General features: G+C 44.8%; 1 protein-coding gene across 2 annotated transcripts in view; it reads left to right on the forward strand.

Moving 5' to 3' along the window:
• The window catches only part of NAALADL2 (N-acetylated alpha-linked acidic dipeptidase like 2), a 1,211,675-nt gene that overhangs the window by 412,512 nt on the left and 782,756 nt on the right, over nucleotides 1-16,407 (forward strand). The gene's annotated exons all lie outside the window — the stretch shown is intronic.

A 16,407-nucleotide genomic window follows, 5' to 3' on the forward strand; every position in this document is an offset into this window, starting at 1 on the left:
AGAGTGAAGCGGCTGGGCCAAAGCTGAAAGGACACTCAGCTGTGGATGTGTCTGGTGATGAAAAGAAAGTCCGATGCTGTATAGAACAATATTGTTTAGGAACCTGGAATGTCAGATCAATGAATCAAGGTAAGCCGGAGGTGGTCAAACATGAGATGGCAAGATTGAACATCGACATCTTGAGAATCAGCGAACTAAAATGGACAAGCATGGGTGAATTTAATTCAGGTGACCATCATATCTACTACTGTGGGCAAGAATCCCGTAGAAGAAATGGAGTGGCACTCATAGTCAACAAAAGGGTGGGAAAAGCAGCACTGGGGTACAATCTCAAAAACAATAGAATGATCTCAGTACGAATCCAAGGCAAACCATTCGACATCACAGTAATTCAAGTCTAAGCCCCACCACTGAGGCTAAAGAAGCTGAGGTTGATCGGTTCTGTGAAGACCTACAACACCTTCTAGAACTAACACCAAAAAAAGATGTCCTCTTCATCATAGGGGATTGGAATGCGAAAGTAGGAAGTCAAGAAATCACTGGGATAACAGGCAAGCATGACCTTGGTGTACAAAATGAAGCAGGACAAAGGCTAATAGAGTTTTGCCAAGAGAACACGCTGATCATAGCAAACGCTCTTTTCCAACAGCACAAGAGGCGACTCTACACACAGACATCACCAGATGGTCAATATCAAAATCAGATTGATTATGTCCTTTGCAGCCAAAGATGGAGAAGCTCTATACAGTCAGTAAAAACAAGACCTGGAGCTGACTGTGGCTCAGATCATGAGCTGTTTCTTGCAAAATTTTGGCTTAAATTGAAGAATGTAGGGAAAACCACTAAACCATTCGGGTTTGACCTAAATCATATCCCTTATGAATATACAGTGGAGGTGAGGAATAGATTTAAGGGATTAGACCTGATAGACAGAGTGCCTGAGGAACTATGGATGGAGGTCCGTAACATTGTTCAGGAGGCAGCAACTCAATCCATCCCAAAGAAAAAGAAATGCAAGAAAGCAAAGTGGCTGTCTGATGAGGCTTTACAAGTAGCTGAGGAAAGAAGGGAAGTGAAAAGCAAGGAAGAACGGGGAAGATATATCCAACTGAATGCAGAGGTCCAGAGGATAGCAAGGAGAGACGAGAAGGCCTTCTTAAATGAACAATGCAAAGAAATTGAGGAAAACAATAGAATGGGAAAGACTAGAGATCTCTTCAAGAAAATCAGAGATCTCAAGGGAACGTTTTATGCAAAGACGGGCATGATAAAGGACAAAGAAGGCAGGGACCTAACAGAAGCAGATGAGATTAAGAAGAGGTGGAAAGAATACACAGAAGAACTATACAGGAAAGATCTTAATGTCCCTGATAGCCATGATAGTGTGGTCACTGAACTTGAGCCGGACATCCTAGAGAGTGAAGTCAAGTGGGCCTTAGGAAGCATTAGTAACAACAAAGCTAGCGGAGATTACAGTATTCCAGCTGAGCTATTTAAAATCCTAAAAGATGATGCTGTTAAAGTGCTGCACTCAATATGCCAACAAATTTGGAACACACAACAGTGGCCTCAAGACTGGGAAAGGTCAGTTTACATTCCAATTCCAAAGAAGGGCAATGCCAAAGAGTGTTCAAACTACTATACGTTGCGCTCATTTCACATGCCAGCAAGGTTATGCTCAAAATCCTACAAGCTAGTCTTCAGCAGCATGTGAACCGAGAACTACTGGAAGTACAAGCTGGGTTTCGAAGAGGCAGAGGAACTAGAGATCAAATTGCCAACATTTGCTGGATCATGGAGAAAGCAAGAGAATTCCAGAAAAAATGTCTATTTCTGCTTCATTGACTACACTAAAGCCTTGTTGTGATTGTGTGGATCACAACAAACTGTGGAAAATTCTTAAAGAGATGGGAGTACCAGACCACCTTACCTGTCTCCTGAGAAACCTGTACTGAGGGTCAAGAAGCAACAGTAAGAACCGGACATGGAACAACCGATTGGTTCAAAATTGGGAAAGGAGTACGACAAGGCTGCATATTGTCGCCCTGCTTATTTAACTTATATGCAGAGTACATCATGAGAAACGCCGGGTTGGATGAATCACATGTCGGAATTAAGATTGCTGGGAGAATTATCAACAACCTCAGATACATAGATGATACCACCCTAATGGCAGAAAGCGAAGAGGATCTCAAGAGCCTCTTGTTGAGGGTGAAAGTGGAGAGTGCAAAAGCTGGTTTGAAATTCAACATTAAAAAAACGAAGATAATGGCATCTGGCCCCATCACTTCCTGGCATATAGAAGGGGAAGAAATGGAAGCAGGGACAGATTTTATATTTTTGGGCTCGAAGATCATGGCAGATGGTGACTGTAGCCATGAAATTAAAAGACGCTTCCTCCTTGGGAGGAAAGCTACGGCAAACCTAGACAGCATAGTAAGAAGCAGAGACATCACATTGCTGACAAAGGTTCATATAATCAAAGCTATGGTTTTCCCAGTAGCAACGTATGGCTGTGATAGGTGGACTATATGGAAGGCTGAGCGCCAAATAATTGATGCCTTCGAACTGTGGTGCTGGAGAAGACCCTTACGAGTCCCCTGGACTGCAAGGAGGTCAAATCAGCCAATCCTAAAGGAAATCAACCCTGACTGCTCATTGGAAGGACAGATATTGAAGCTGAAGCTCAAATATTGTTGCCACCTAATGCGAAGAGAAAACTCTCTGGAAAAGACCCTGCTGCTGGGAAAGATCGAAGGCAAAAGGAAAAGGGGATGGCAGAGGATGAGATGGCTAGATAGCATCACGGATGCAATGAATATGAACTTGAGCACACTCCGGGAGAGAGCGGAGGACAGGAAGGCCTGGCATGCTATTGTCCATGGGGTCACGAAGAGTCAGACACGACTTAACGACTGAACAACAACAACTAGTTTCTTCAATTTTGATTTGTTAGGTGCCTTGGGCATTAAAATGGAAAGATGGGATCTAAATAAATAAGCAGGCAATTTGGGTTTCTGTGTTTAATAGTAAGCTTTCTAAAAGTCCTTCATATGAGCTTTACTCCTATGGAAATGATTGAGCCTATTATAAAATAAGAAACCTTAGAACTGCAGGCCTCTATTACTGCAATTGCATTTCTCTTTCTAGACACCAATTTGGAAATATTTGTTATGGCCTTAAAAAATAGGGAAAAAAATCAAACTTCACTTCATTTGTCCATCTATCTCTCAGAGGGCTTTTATAAGTTGACTTCCAATTTGTTCCTGGAGTGCCTTTTGTTGTTTCACAAATTAACACTTCAGTTCATTTCAGCTACCCAGGAAATGTATCTATTGCACAATAAAGTATCAGTGCAAGAGTCAAAGAATGCCAAAGTCTGAAGATATTAACCTCTGAAATAAAAACAGTTAAGACATTCTTGGATCACTACCTATGTGGCACTACCTTTGTCTAAATTCACACTGGAAAAATTGGGGCGTGGAACACAAAATCAGCCCATTATTTAATTTCCATTTTGACGTTTTATTTATTTATTTATTTGATTGATTGATTGATTTCTTAGCTGCCCATCTGGCTGTTAATTTGACATAATTGTGACTCTTCCCTAGAAGAGCTCCTCCTCATAAGAATTCCTCACATCCACCCTTGGAATCAGCATCTCCAAACTGAAGCCCAATTATTACCCTGCTAGCATCTTCCTCCTTGCATGGCTGAAGACTTTAGACTGAGCAGCTAGAACTCTGCCTTGACTTTCACAGAGGAATTTCCCATTTTTTCTGTGTCTTGTCCTATCTCACCAAAATCTACCCAAAGATTATGCTTCTTTAAGTCTACTGTCTGTATGGCTGGATCATCATACCCCTCATTGTGCCATCAGCTCTCAGGCTCTCAGGCACGTGTATTAGGATGACTGAGATATTTATTTTCTTTATTACACATTTCATAGAATCATAGAATCACAGAATAATAGGGTTGGAAGGGGCCTACAAGACCATCAAGTCCAACCCCCTGCTCAATGCAGGAATCCAAGTCAGAGCATCCCTGACAGATGGCTGTCTAGCTTCATCTTTAATGCCTCCAGTGTGGGAGAGCCCACCACCTCCCTAGGTAATTGGTTCCATTATTGTATTGCTCTAACAGTCAGGAAGTTTCTCCTGATGTTCAGCTGGAATCTGGCTTCCTGTACTTATTCTATGTCCTGAGCTGTGGGATGATCGAGAAGAGATCCTGGCCTTCCTCTCTGTGACAACCGTTCAAGTACTTGAAGAGTGCTATCATATCTCCCCTCATTTATCGCACCCTTCCTCCACCACATTTCTCTTTCCCCCCCTGCTGCTTTTTTTTAATTCTTATAACAGCAACTTCATAATGTAATTTAGTCTGGGGGGAGGGAGAGAGAGAGAGGGGGAGAGAGAGAAAGAGAGAGAGAGAGAGATGAGCCCAAGGTCACCCTGTCCTAGTTCAACTCTCTAACCACTATACTGACTCTATTATTTATTTATAAGATTGGATAGATTAAGGGTGTCTTCAGATATATACTTATCACATTGAACAACTGTGGGTTTTATTATTAATTTAATATAAATAAATAATATAATAAAATCTGCTTAATATAATGCAATCTCTGAGTAGTTATACAAGCACATCTTAAAAGTGCTACTTTCCAGTAAAACACCTGATATGTGGTGGCTTTTACTAAAAAAAGGTTCTTCAGAGATGTCCTGGAGGCTAACACTATCATGGAGACACTCTTTGTGGTGAAGAAGTGGAGATGAGTATTACACATCGCAACTGGAGTAGGTCTCCATCATTTGGAGGCCATTTCTGTAGGAGACTCCATGGGATAAATGTAACATGTACATCCTTCTAGTTCTTCCCCTTGCCCATTGAGCTGTGGCACACTGGTAACATACCATGCAAAAATAATCTTGATACAACAGTGTGTACAGGCACATCAAGTTTATGCATGCACGATACAGATAGACTCATGATGCAATCATGCATATGTTCAGATCAAGTTTACTTTGGGGCATGTTTTGTCAATGTGCATGAGCATGCTTGCAATGCTTGCAACAAGAACAAATGGAAAGCTGTAGCAAACTGCACCTGAATGGTTCCCTGTGCAAAATTTGGAAATTAAAATCAACCACAATAGAACAATGGAGAATTCATAATGCAGCAGTTCTACTTTGGAAACAGGACAAAGTAATTATGGAACTACAAAAATCCAAGGGGAAATTCAGAGGAGAATTTTGGGAGCATCCTTAGTTGTACTACATGTAACCAGTGATGCCACTGAAACTCAACATGGTTCTTAAATTGAATTTAGTATGTTCATAACTTAAATGCATAACTAGCCCTGATTTCATTCCAGCATTTTTGTAATTCAAACCAAGCTTGATTATGAATTAATTTGTATTTTCTGCATCTGCAAATTCTGTATGACAAAGCATTTAAAATCTTCCATCTTTGGCATGCACAGATGTTGATTGCTGTAACCCTTTACTTTCTGAAGGAAATGAAAAAGTCCTGTTTGCAATATGTGTGCAATGATTTCCCAAAGTGGAATGATTTCGCTTTAACTATGTGGCCTCCTCCTCCTTGACAGCATCAAGAGCATCAGCGTTTGCAACATGCCAACTCCTTCTGCGATGCCAAGCAAACAATTTTGTTGATGCATTGGCTGCTTCTGCAGCTTAATGTCTCCACCCATGCATGCCTCTGCCTGTATGCTGATCAACTAATATACTACTGTAAAGAAAGCACAGGTGAAAATATTCAATCAGAGAAGGATGCTTCCTGACACATTATGTCATGACATGCAGAGTGGAAAAGAGCAGCATACTATGCACACCACTTCCCTATGGCACACTTCACTTCAGTGACAACAAAATGCAACTCATAATAACAGAACTTTCATCTGAATTTATAATATTGTAATTTGGTGAGCAATTTGCAAATTACAACAGGGTCAGCTGAGCTGTCATTACACATAACGGAGTTGGAGATCTTGCCACTTATTGCCCTTTTCAACAACAGCTCTCTCTGTTTCTTATTTAATCGAGTTCTAACCTGAAAAAAGGATCAACCTCCTCCAGTTCATTTGGACTGTAACTAGTTGCAAATCTTTGATGAGAAACATTACATCTGTGATGTGTAAGAAATCAAGTGTAAAAGGTCAGGAATATCCCTTCAGGTAAAAGACAACAGCAGTGCCTTGGTTTGCTGCCATTAGGCATTTTGCAGCAAACATTTTCAGTCTTATTCCTGTCCTTCTTTCAGGGCTCCTCTGTTTCTGACAACTTAGCAGTGCAGACTTAAAAGCATTTTAAAAAAAACTTGCTGGAACAAATTGATGTGTATGCCTACCAGGACAGTCTAATTTTCTCCCCACTTTTTTACCCACCCCCATCCCCCAAATCCAGGGCCCAACAACAGCTGAAAACCATTACAGCCCCTTTTCTTCCTGGCTTTGTTGAGTGACACTGAGTGCCAAGTGATTCCCTGCTCAAGGAAGAGCACCAGGGCAGCAGTATCTCCTGGGGTTCATGCTTCATCTAGCAGAAGACAAGCTGAACTATAGCTAGACATGTGTCCAAGGGTAAGGAAAGCAGGTTGTGTTCCAAACATCTTGTTTGTTATGCTGTCATCAGGAGTTGCTTGGAGCTCTTGCAACATTTTCTGCAGACAGCCACTCAGATGCAAGAATAACAAATACAGATTAAACAGTTGTCCAGTTCTTCCCAGTCACAGATTATTCAAGCATCAATTCCATATGCTCTATTCAGTAGAGAAAGAGCAAGCACTATCAGAAAATGTGACATTTTATATTTATTTTGGGTGTGATTCCACTTCCTTTTCTTAAACATCAGTAATTTACTCCAGTAGTAACTTTAGAGTAAAATATTAGGGATTGGAGAATTAGCGAGGCTCAAGGTGATTGAGAGTCTCTGATTTCCACCTTGGAAGTTTGATTCGCCTTCTTCCCATTCCCAAATGCAAGCTTTATATCTTTTCCTTTTTTCAAAAAGGAAAAGTGCATATTGTGGTGCACATTTTTAAATGTTTGTTCCCAAATCTATGTTTTCTCCTCATTGACTAAAGCATACAATTGCACACTTTTTAAAGCACAGCCTTTTCCATTTTGCAAACCAACATTGCAAGCTTGGGAATGTGCAGTCTTTCCCTGCAAAATGTGCTCACATTCATGTTGATATTCAGAGGTACAAACAGGGCAAGTTCTAGTCACAAATAGGAATGTACAAAAGGCACTTACCTGTCGCGGATTATGTTGATTGGGGGGGCGCTCCGTCCCTCCCCCCAGAATCCTGGATGGGGGGGGAGGCGCTCCGTTCCTCCCCCCCCCCGGAATCCTGGCTGGCCAGCTGTGCTCCGCAGGGATTCTGCAGAGCCGCCGGCTGGCTCTGCCAGCAGCCGGACATCTGGCGGCTGGTTAGCAGGGACGCAAATGGCGGCGGCCGTAGCTGCCATCGTTTGTGTCCCTGCAGTCGGCCGTGATAGGCTACATAAACGTTTACGTAGCCTATCACGGCTGACTTAAGAAAACAAGAACAACAACGTGCGTACACAAATGGCGGCGGCCACAGCCGCCGCCATTTGCGTTCCTTATTTTGGCACGTCTTACTCTACGTCAAGATTGAAGTAGACTAAGAGAGCGAAAATAAGGGGAACGCAAATAGCGTAGCAGACGCTATTTATTAAATAAATTTTCTTTATTTTTCAAGATGTACACATCAATTGTGCACATCTTTGAAAGGTACACATTCTTCTCTCATTGATTAAAGGGCATTTGTTCTTTCTTTTTTCAAAAGTACGCACTTTTTTTCATACACATATTCCAAACGTATGCATGCTGTCAAACCCGTATTTTTTGTCTGTGAATCACATTGCAAGCTTGGAAATGTACAGATTTCAGCTGCAGATTGTGTCCAAGACCAAGTTCAGTTCAGTTCAAAAGGTGTGAAATGGGTAAATCCTATAGAATCATAGAATCATAGAATAGTAGAGTTGGAAGGGGCCTACAAGGCCATCGAGTCCAACCCTCTGCTGAATGCAGAAATCCAAGTCAGAGCATCCCTGACAGATGGCTGTCCAGCCTCGTCTTGAACGCCTCCAGAGTGGGAGAGCCCACCACCTCCCTAGGTAATTGGTTCCATTGTCGTATTGCTCTAACAGTCAGGAAGTTTCTCCTGATGTTCAGCCGGAATCTGGCTTCCTGTCACTTCAGCCCATTATTCCGTGTCCTGCACTCTGGGATGATCAAGAAAAGATCCTGGCCTTCTTCTCTGTGACAACTTTTCAAGTACTTGAAGAGTGCTATCATATCTCCCCTCAGTCTTCTCTTCTCAAGGCTAAACATGCCCAGTTCTTTCAGTCTCTCTTCATAGGGCTTTGTTTCCAGTCCTCTGATCATCTTTGTTGCCCTCCTCTGAACCCTCTCCAGTTTGTCTGTATCCTTCTTAAAGTGTGGTGCCCAGAACTGGACACAGTACTCCAGATAAGTACTCCTAACCAGTGTTGAGTAGAGGGGAACTAGTAGTTCCTGGGATTTGGAAGCTATGCTTCTATTAATGCAGCCCAAAAGAGCATTTGCCTTTTGTGCAGCCACATCACATTGTTGGCTCATCTTCAGCTTGTGATCGACAACAATTCCAAGATCTTTCTCGCTTGTACTTTTGTTGAGCCACGTATCCCCCATCTTGTAACTGTGCATTTGGTTTCTTTTTCCTACGTGCAAAACTTGGCATTTATCCCTATTCTGTTGTTTTCTGCCCAGCGCTCCAGTCTATCCAGATCACTTTGAATTTTGTTTCTGTCTTCCAAAGTATTAGCTATCTCGCCCAATTTTGTGTCATGTGCAAATTTGATCAGCATTCCCTGCACCTCCTCCTCCAAGTCATTACTAAAAATGTTGAAGAGCACTGGGCCCAGGACTGAACCCTGCGGTACCCCACTCATTACCTCTTCCCAGTTTGAGAAGGTCCCATCCTGATCAAAACTGAACTGAAACAAATTTCTCATACATCCCTAGTTGTAGCATGTGTCTGTGTGGGGTTAGGGTTTCCACAGAAGACAATGCTCTGTGATACAAGAAAGCACCAGGATACCTACACTTGAGACTGGTGGTCACTAAATTATATTTGGATATATAGGGGGGAGGCTTGGCATGATTACTGTAAATTAACACAATGATTTTTGATTTCTTTACATGTTTCAGAATGTAGGTGGCAATATTCTTTCCCCCTTTCCTGTATGCAGTTACCAGTCATATGATGTGGGTTTCAGATCTTGTCTATATATCAATTACTGGCAAATTGATTTTTTTATTAGTCTATATTGATTTGATTGTTTGGGTATGGCATATTATCTCAGGTATCATAAGCTTGGGCATTTTGGTTTACAAGTTCCATGTAGGAATTTAAGCATCATGCTAATCTTGTTTCAGTACGGGCTGTAATGACTGTCCGTATGTTCTCCTACTGAAGAGGACCAGATTGGTTGAAACGTGTTTGGGATATATCATATTGTTATTGTCCACTAGTACAGCCTTGATTTTGAAATCAGTATTGTGACTATGTACAACCTTTATGTGTGAGGTACCGATGGGCATTTTTGACTGTCAATCAGTTGTTTTAATTTTGTGTGAAATATTAGTATTTATATTAAAATCTTGTTATATTTTTGGATATACATATTTTTCCTCCAAAATATTCTGTTTTGCATTAGATTCAGACCAGGCTATGAACGGAAGCATTTGAAGTCTGTCAGAAAAATTCAGAATGGACTGTTGAAACTTTAGTCTTAAAACCACTTAGATTGAGGGGGGCACAGAGAGATATGGTGAAGACATTTCAGAGATCTGTGTGAGACTGAAGGGACTGGGTAGTGTGAGGAGTGTGATTGGCATTCACCTGTCACAGGTGCAGAGAATTTTGAAAGCACCCAGAGTGATTGACATTTGGGACAATGCCACATCTAAAGGTCAGTTTTTTCAAGAAGCTTAGACTTCCTTATTCAGATTGAAACCTGGCATTTGTTTTGTGTTCTGTGCAAATTTTCAGATCTCTATGGCAACATTCATCATTGTCAGAAAGAGAATAAGTGGTGGAGAAATACAAGCAGGAAGGGAAGACAAATATAAACTCAACAACCTATGAGGACTTGTATACACACCCATGTTGAGGACTTGTATACACACCCATGAGCCACAGGTTGTTACTGCAGGATTGTTATCTGAAGGCAGTGGTTTCCAAACTTCATACCTTCACAGAACTCTTTTTAAAGCACTAACCTGTGTGCCACAGAACCCCTGTGCATTGCAGGTTATTCTGGGTCATATTCTGTGGAGTACACTCAATTTACATAGAACCCTGGGCAGACCTGCTGGGCCTTAGTGTTACCCTGTGTGAACTGATAGTGTGTGTCAGGAGCGCCCTGGCAGCCTCTTTCAGTAGACTCCAATAGCCAACTCAAGACACAGACGGAAGGTTTCTTTTCAAGGTTTTAATCCTTTTACAACTTAATAACTCTTTCAGAGGCGAATCACCAGCAACTAAGCAAGGAACAGCAGAGTAGCCTATGCACCGAGGAAGGCAGTTGATCCCTGTTTGAAGGAGAGTCACTTGAAGACCCTGAACTTATGGGCTAGGGAGAGATCCTCCCTCTTTCCCTTGGGTCCACGGGAGGCGGCCGTTGCTTGCGTGCCAAATGGGCGCTACACCTCCTTTCCACGCCCTCCATCGCTTGTCACTCTTTGCGTCTGCGTCGAGCATCCAGCAAGCCCCCTTCCTGTACTTGCTCACTGCCAGGGTCACTATCTATCTCAGGAATGCCGTCAGGAGGAATATCTGCCAGCTGCTGTGCCTGTGAGGGATGAGTGGGCTCCTCTCTCACAGATTGCTGATCCTCCTCAGAATCAGAACTGCTCTGGAGTTCTATCAGCTCAGTTGCCACCCTGGCAGTGTGCTCTAGAAGGCATTCACTATGAATATACATTTCAGGGGAGTACTAGTAGATATTGTACCGTCAGGTGAACAACTATGCGTCCAGACTCTACACTGCTGTAAGTAATGTAGGAAGTTTATTAAACATGATTATATGCAGCTACTTGGCAAGTAACTAAGTAGAGCCCTACAGCAGGGTTTTGTCCTAGTCCAATGGAAGAGAAGGAGGGTTACTCTAGAAGCTGAGTTGTACTTAACAGAGCCAGGTATCCAATTCATTGTGCCTGGATTAGGGATGGCAGAGAATTCCGCCACGGATTCCAGTGAGGCTGGATTCTAAAGAATCCATGGCAGAACGGCCTCCTGCCCCCCGCCCCCCCGCGGAATCCCCCCGGGACGGCACTCACCTGGGGTGGATGCGGTGGCGGCTCCGGGAGCGGCTCCAGCGGCTGGTCTCCTGGCCGGCCGCGGCCAGGTTGCCGCCGCCACCATTGCCATCCTTGCAGCTGTGATAGGCTATGTAAGAATTTACGTAGCCTATCACGGCTAACCCCCCCCCCAAAAAAAACCCAGCATACGCACAGGGCAGCAGCTACAGCCACTGCCATTTGCATTCCCTATTTTTCGCCGTTCTAGCCTACGTAAATATTTACGTAGGCTAGAACGGTGAAAAATAAAGGAACGCAAATAGTGCCCACTATGCTATTTGCGTTCCCCTTTTTTTCGCCGTTTTATCTTATGTAAATATTTACGTAAGATAAATCGGCGAAAAATAGGGAACGCAAATGGCAGCTGCTGTAGCCGCCGCCATTTGCGTATGCTGGGTTTTTTTTGGGGGGGGTTAGCCGTGATAGGCTACCTAAATTCTTACATAGCCTATCATGGCTGCCTGGCTGGACGCAAATGGCGGCCGCAGCAGCCCATCCTCTGCCGAAAATCCTGCTGCAGACAGCCCTGGCCAGCTGCTCTGCGGCCTGGCCACGGAGCGGAGCCGGCCATCGAGGATTCCGGGGGGGAGGACCGGATCGCCTCCCCCCCCATCGAGGATTCCAGGGGGAGGTACAGAGCGCATCCCCCCATCCCCCCCCACTGCAAAAGTTTCCACAAAAAGGTAAGTGAGTTTCGTACATCCTTAGCCTGGATACAGGACCATGATGGGCAAACTGTATTTCCAGGAATCCTAGCAACAGTTACAGATCTTCTCACTGAGGAATCCCAGAAAAGCTTCTAAGGAATCTCAGGATACCCTGGAACACAGAAGATTCTAAAAAAACAAGACACACACCTCTGTAGCCTGGATGTTCCTAACCTAATTGCTGACTGTCTACATGTTAGTTTTACAGCTGTGTTTTTCTGTGGAACTGTGAATTCCACCAACCAGAGAGAACAAGCTAGCCATGTTTGATCATGTTGACAATCAGTTTTTGTGACTGAGGTAGGGATGTATAAGAAATTAGTTTCAGTTCATTTTAATCAGGATTTTCCCAATTCACACCTTCCAGACTGAATATGGGTACAAACGCAACCTGTGATTGAAGTCCGTATATTTCTGAGCTTGCAATGTGATTGGCGTTCAGACAAAAAGGCATCAAGCAGCATGCGTACATTTGCAAAACTCACATGAAAAAATGTGTACTTTTGGAAAATATGCACACATGCTTTAACCAATGGGAGAAGAATGCGTAGATTTCAAAGCTGCATCCACCTGATGTGTGCATTTGGAAAAACACACACACAAATGCACATGCATTTTCATGCAAAAAGAAAAAAAATCAAAGCTCGCAATTGGATACAGACTCAAGTTGGAACGAGCTTTGAGCTGGAATCCAGAGAATTTTGGTGAGCTCACGTTCTGCTGATTTGCATACCCCTAGACTGAGGCAAAAACCCCAAATGTTTCCCCAACAAGGTGGTAGAAATATAATAACAGACAAAAGCATCTTCTGTTTGCTGCCTTTTATTGGGTCCTCCAAAAAACTACTACTACGATGGACTGGTTCACCCTGCCTAAAGATAAAGTCTGCCCTGCATTCAAATGAGGTGGGTCCCAAGCAGCCCATACAGATTCATGACTCACTGTCATCTCAGTTGAACCTCTGAATGAGCCCCTTCAACATGTAAGCAGACTCAAGGACAGTGTGTGTGTGTGTGTGTGTGTGTGTATGTGTGATTACCTCCCAGATTTCCTGCTGTGTTGCTCAGAAGAAGCAGTAAGCAGAAGGACGTTAATCTGAAGACCAGATACATTCTGAAGACAAGCTCACTAATATTTATACCAAGCCTTGCCAAAGGCCTTCCAGGTAGCAATGTTGATTGTGTGTGTGTGTGGGAGGGGGCATTTGGGGGATTATTTGGAAGAAAAGGCAGACAAAAGTTAATGGTGGCATTCCTCCTGCCTACTGCTGTTGGCTTTCTTTGTGTGTGTGTTTGTGTGTGGCACTCCTGTGATCATGAGACACTGTCAACATGGTGTGTTGTGGTGCATTTACAACTTCAGGGTAAAAAGAAAGAAGGAACACAGATTGTTACCAACAATTTTTAGGAGGAGTGCTGGCAGGCGAGGTGTCACTCCCATAAAACATGAGGTGGTGATGAAAAATGTTGAGCCAGGGCCAAGTTCAGGAGAATTCCCCCATTAATCCCCCAAATTTTGCCAAAACAAAGGCTTCATTACCTTCATGTTCTTTACTAGGGATGAGTGAGAATTTTGTTTCAGTTTGGTTTTGATCAGAGACTTTACCAAAATTCACAAAGATCTCTATCTATTCAGGACAAAAAGAATTTGGGATTAAAAAAAAGAAAAGAAACCGAAACTAACAGATATGTCCATTTAGGCCCAGGGCTTTGAATGCTTAGCTCTTTAACATCTGGATTTGAATCCCTGTGTATTCAGCCATGTTAGTGCTCAGTTAAGGTTGCCAGCTCTTATTTCTGACAGTTTCCTTATCTTTAACAGCTGTCTGGCATGCAGATACTTCACGGATCTCTTAATGCTTGGAAGAGCTGTTCCTATTGAATTTGTCCAGTGCAGATGGATGAGAATTTCAGTTCAGTTTTGTTAATTATTTCCCAAAATTCACAAAGTTCATACCTGGGACAGATTTTCTTTTAAGGAATGTGGCAGAAAGCAAAACTAAGAGATTTGCCCATAGAATCATAGAATCATAGAATAGTAGGGTTGGAAGGGGCCTACAAGGCCATCAAGTCCAACCCCCTGCTCAATGCAGGAATCCAAGTCAGAGCATCCCTGACAGATGGCTGTCCAGCCTCGTGTTGAACGCCTCCAGTGTAGGGGTGGACGAAAGTCACTTACCTTTCCTCGCAGCTTGTTCGCGGTGGGGGGGAGCGCTTCGCTGCTCCCCCCGCGAAGTTCAGGCCGGGGGTGGGAGGCTTCCCTTCTCGCCCGGCCGAAATTCAGGCCGGGGGGGAGGCTTCCCTTATCGCCTGGCCGAAATTCAGGCCAGGGGGGAGGCTTCCCTTCTCGCCCGGCCACGAACACGAAAGTTAAAAAAAAAAAAAAGTCCCCTGATAGGCTACGTGACGATTCACGTAGCCTATCACGGCTAGATCTGGAAAGTCAGCCGTGATAGGCTACGTGAATCGTCACGTAGCCTATCAGGGGACTTTTTTTTTTTTTCTTTGATTGTAATGGCGGGGGCGGCAGCCGGTCGAAAGACCGGCTGCCGCTCCCGCCCCGCTCGAACACCGGACGAACCGCCAGCCGGACCCGCCGCCGGGAGGGACATTCAGGGAAGGTAAGTCCCGTCCCGGGGGGGGGGCGGGGGCGGCGGAGGATTTCTCCCCGAAACTTGTTCGGGGGGCCGAACACGTTGGCGCTTGGCCCCCCAAAGTTTCGGGGAGAAATTCTCCGCCATCCCTACTCCAGTGTGGGAGAGCCCACCACTTCCCTAGGTAATTGGTTCCATTGTCGTATTGCTCTAACAGTCAGGAAGTTTCTCCTGATGTTCAGCCGGAATCTGGCTTCCTGTAACTTGAGCCCATGATTCCGTGTTCTGCACTCTGGAATGTTAGGGATGGACGAAAGGGACTTACCTTGTCCCGCAGCTTGCTTCGCGGTGGGGGGGAGGCGCTTGGGTTCTCCCCCCGAAGTTCAGGCGAGGGGGGGAGGCGCCCCACGTCGCCCGGCCGAAATTCAGGCCGGGGGGGAGGCACCCCATCCCTCGCCGGTGAAATTCAGGCCAGGGAGGAGCGCCCTGTCTCCCCGGCCGCGAAAAAAAAAGTAAAAAACAAAAACAAAACACACACCCGTGATAGGCTACGTAACGATTTGTGTAGCCTATCACGGCTAGATTTCCAAAGTCAGCCGTGATAGGCTACGTAAATCATCACGTAGCCTATCACGGGTGACTTCGGAAAAAAAAAAAATTGGGGGCGCCACCATTTGCATTCCTTATTTTGGCACGTCTAGTCTATGTAAAGATTTACGTAGACTACGGCGAAAATAAGGGCTACGCAAATAGCGTTCCCTTATTTTTGCCGTAGTCTACGTAAATCTTTACGTAGACTACCCCTGTCCAAATAAGGAACGCAAATGGCGGCACCCATGGGCGCCACCATTTGCGTACGCGCTTTTTTTTTTTCCCCAAAGTCACCCGTGATAGGCTATGTGACGATTTACATAGCCTATCACGGCTGACTTTGGAAATCTAGCCGTGATAGGCTACGTAAATCGTCACGTAGCCTATCACGGGTGTGTGGGGTTTTTTTTACTGTACTTTTTTATTTTGTAATGGCGGCGGCCGCCGCCAGTCGGGAGACTGGCCGCCGCCCCTGCCCTCGCCAAACCGCCGCCGGGACCCGCCGCCGGGAGGGACATTCGCCGAAGGTAAGTCCCATCCCGGGGGGGGGTGCAGGGGGCCGGCGGAGAATTTCCCCAACACTTTCGGGGGGCCGAATGCGTCGGCACTCAGCCTCCTGAAGATTCGTGGAGAAATTCTCCGCCATCCCTGGGGATGATTGAGAAGAAATCCTGGCCTTCCTGTCTGTGACAACCTTTCAAGTACTTGAAGAGCGCTATCATATCTCCCTTCAGTCTTCTCTTCTCAAGGCTAAACATGCTAGGGATGTCAGAGAATTCCGCCACGGATCTCGGTGAGGCTGAATGACAGTGCATTCGGCCCCCCGAAATCCGTGGCGGAATGAAGCCCCCCGCCTTCCCACCCCATGAAAGGTGTGCGATACGGAGCACTTACCTGCTGCCATCTGCACTGACTTCTGAATGGCGGCCGCATCTGCAGCTGCCATTCGCTTCCTCATTATAGCCGTGATAGGCTACGTAAATAATTACGTAGCCTATCACGGCTAATGCAAGGCAAAAAACAAACAAACCAGCGGATGCAAATGACGGTGACTATGGTGGCCGCTGCTGCTGCCCCTGCTGCCACCGCCCCCACCGCTGCCGCCCCGCTGCCCCCGCCGC

Source organism: Heloderma suspectum, chromosome 3 (genome assembly GCF_057233095.1).
Source record: "Heloderma suspectum isolate Gila_16-S chromosome 3, 16-S_ref, whole genome shotgun sequence".
In the NCBI taxonomy this organism is placed as follows: Eukaryota; Metazoa; Chordata; class Lepidosauria; order Squamata; family Helodermatidae; genus Heloderma; species Heloderma suspectum.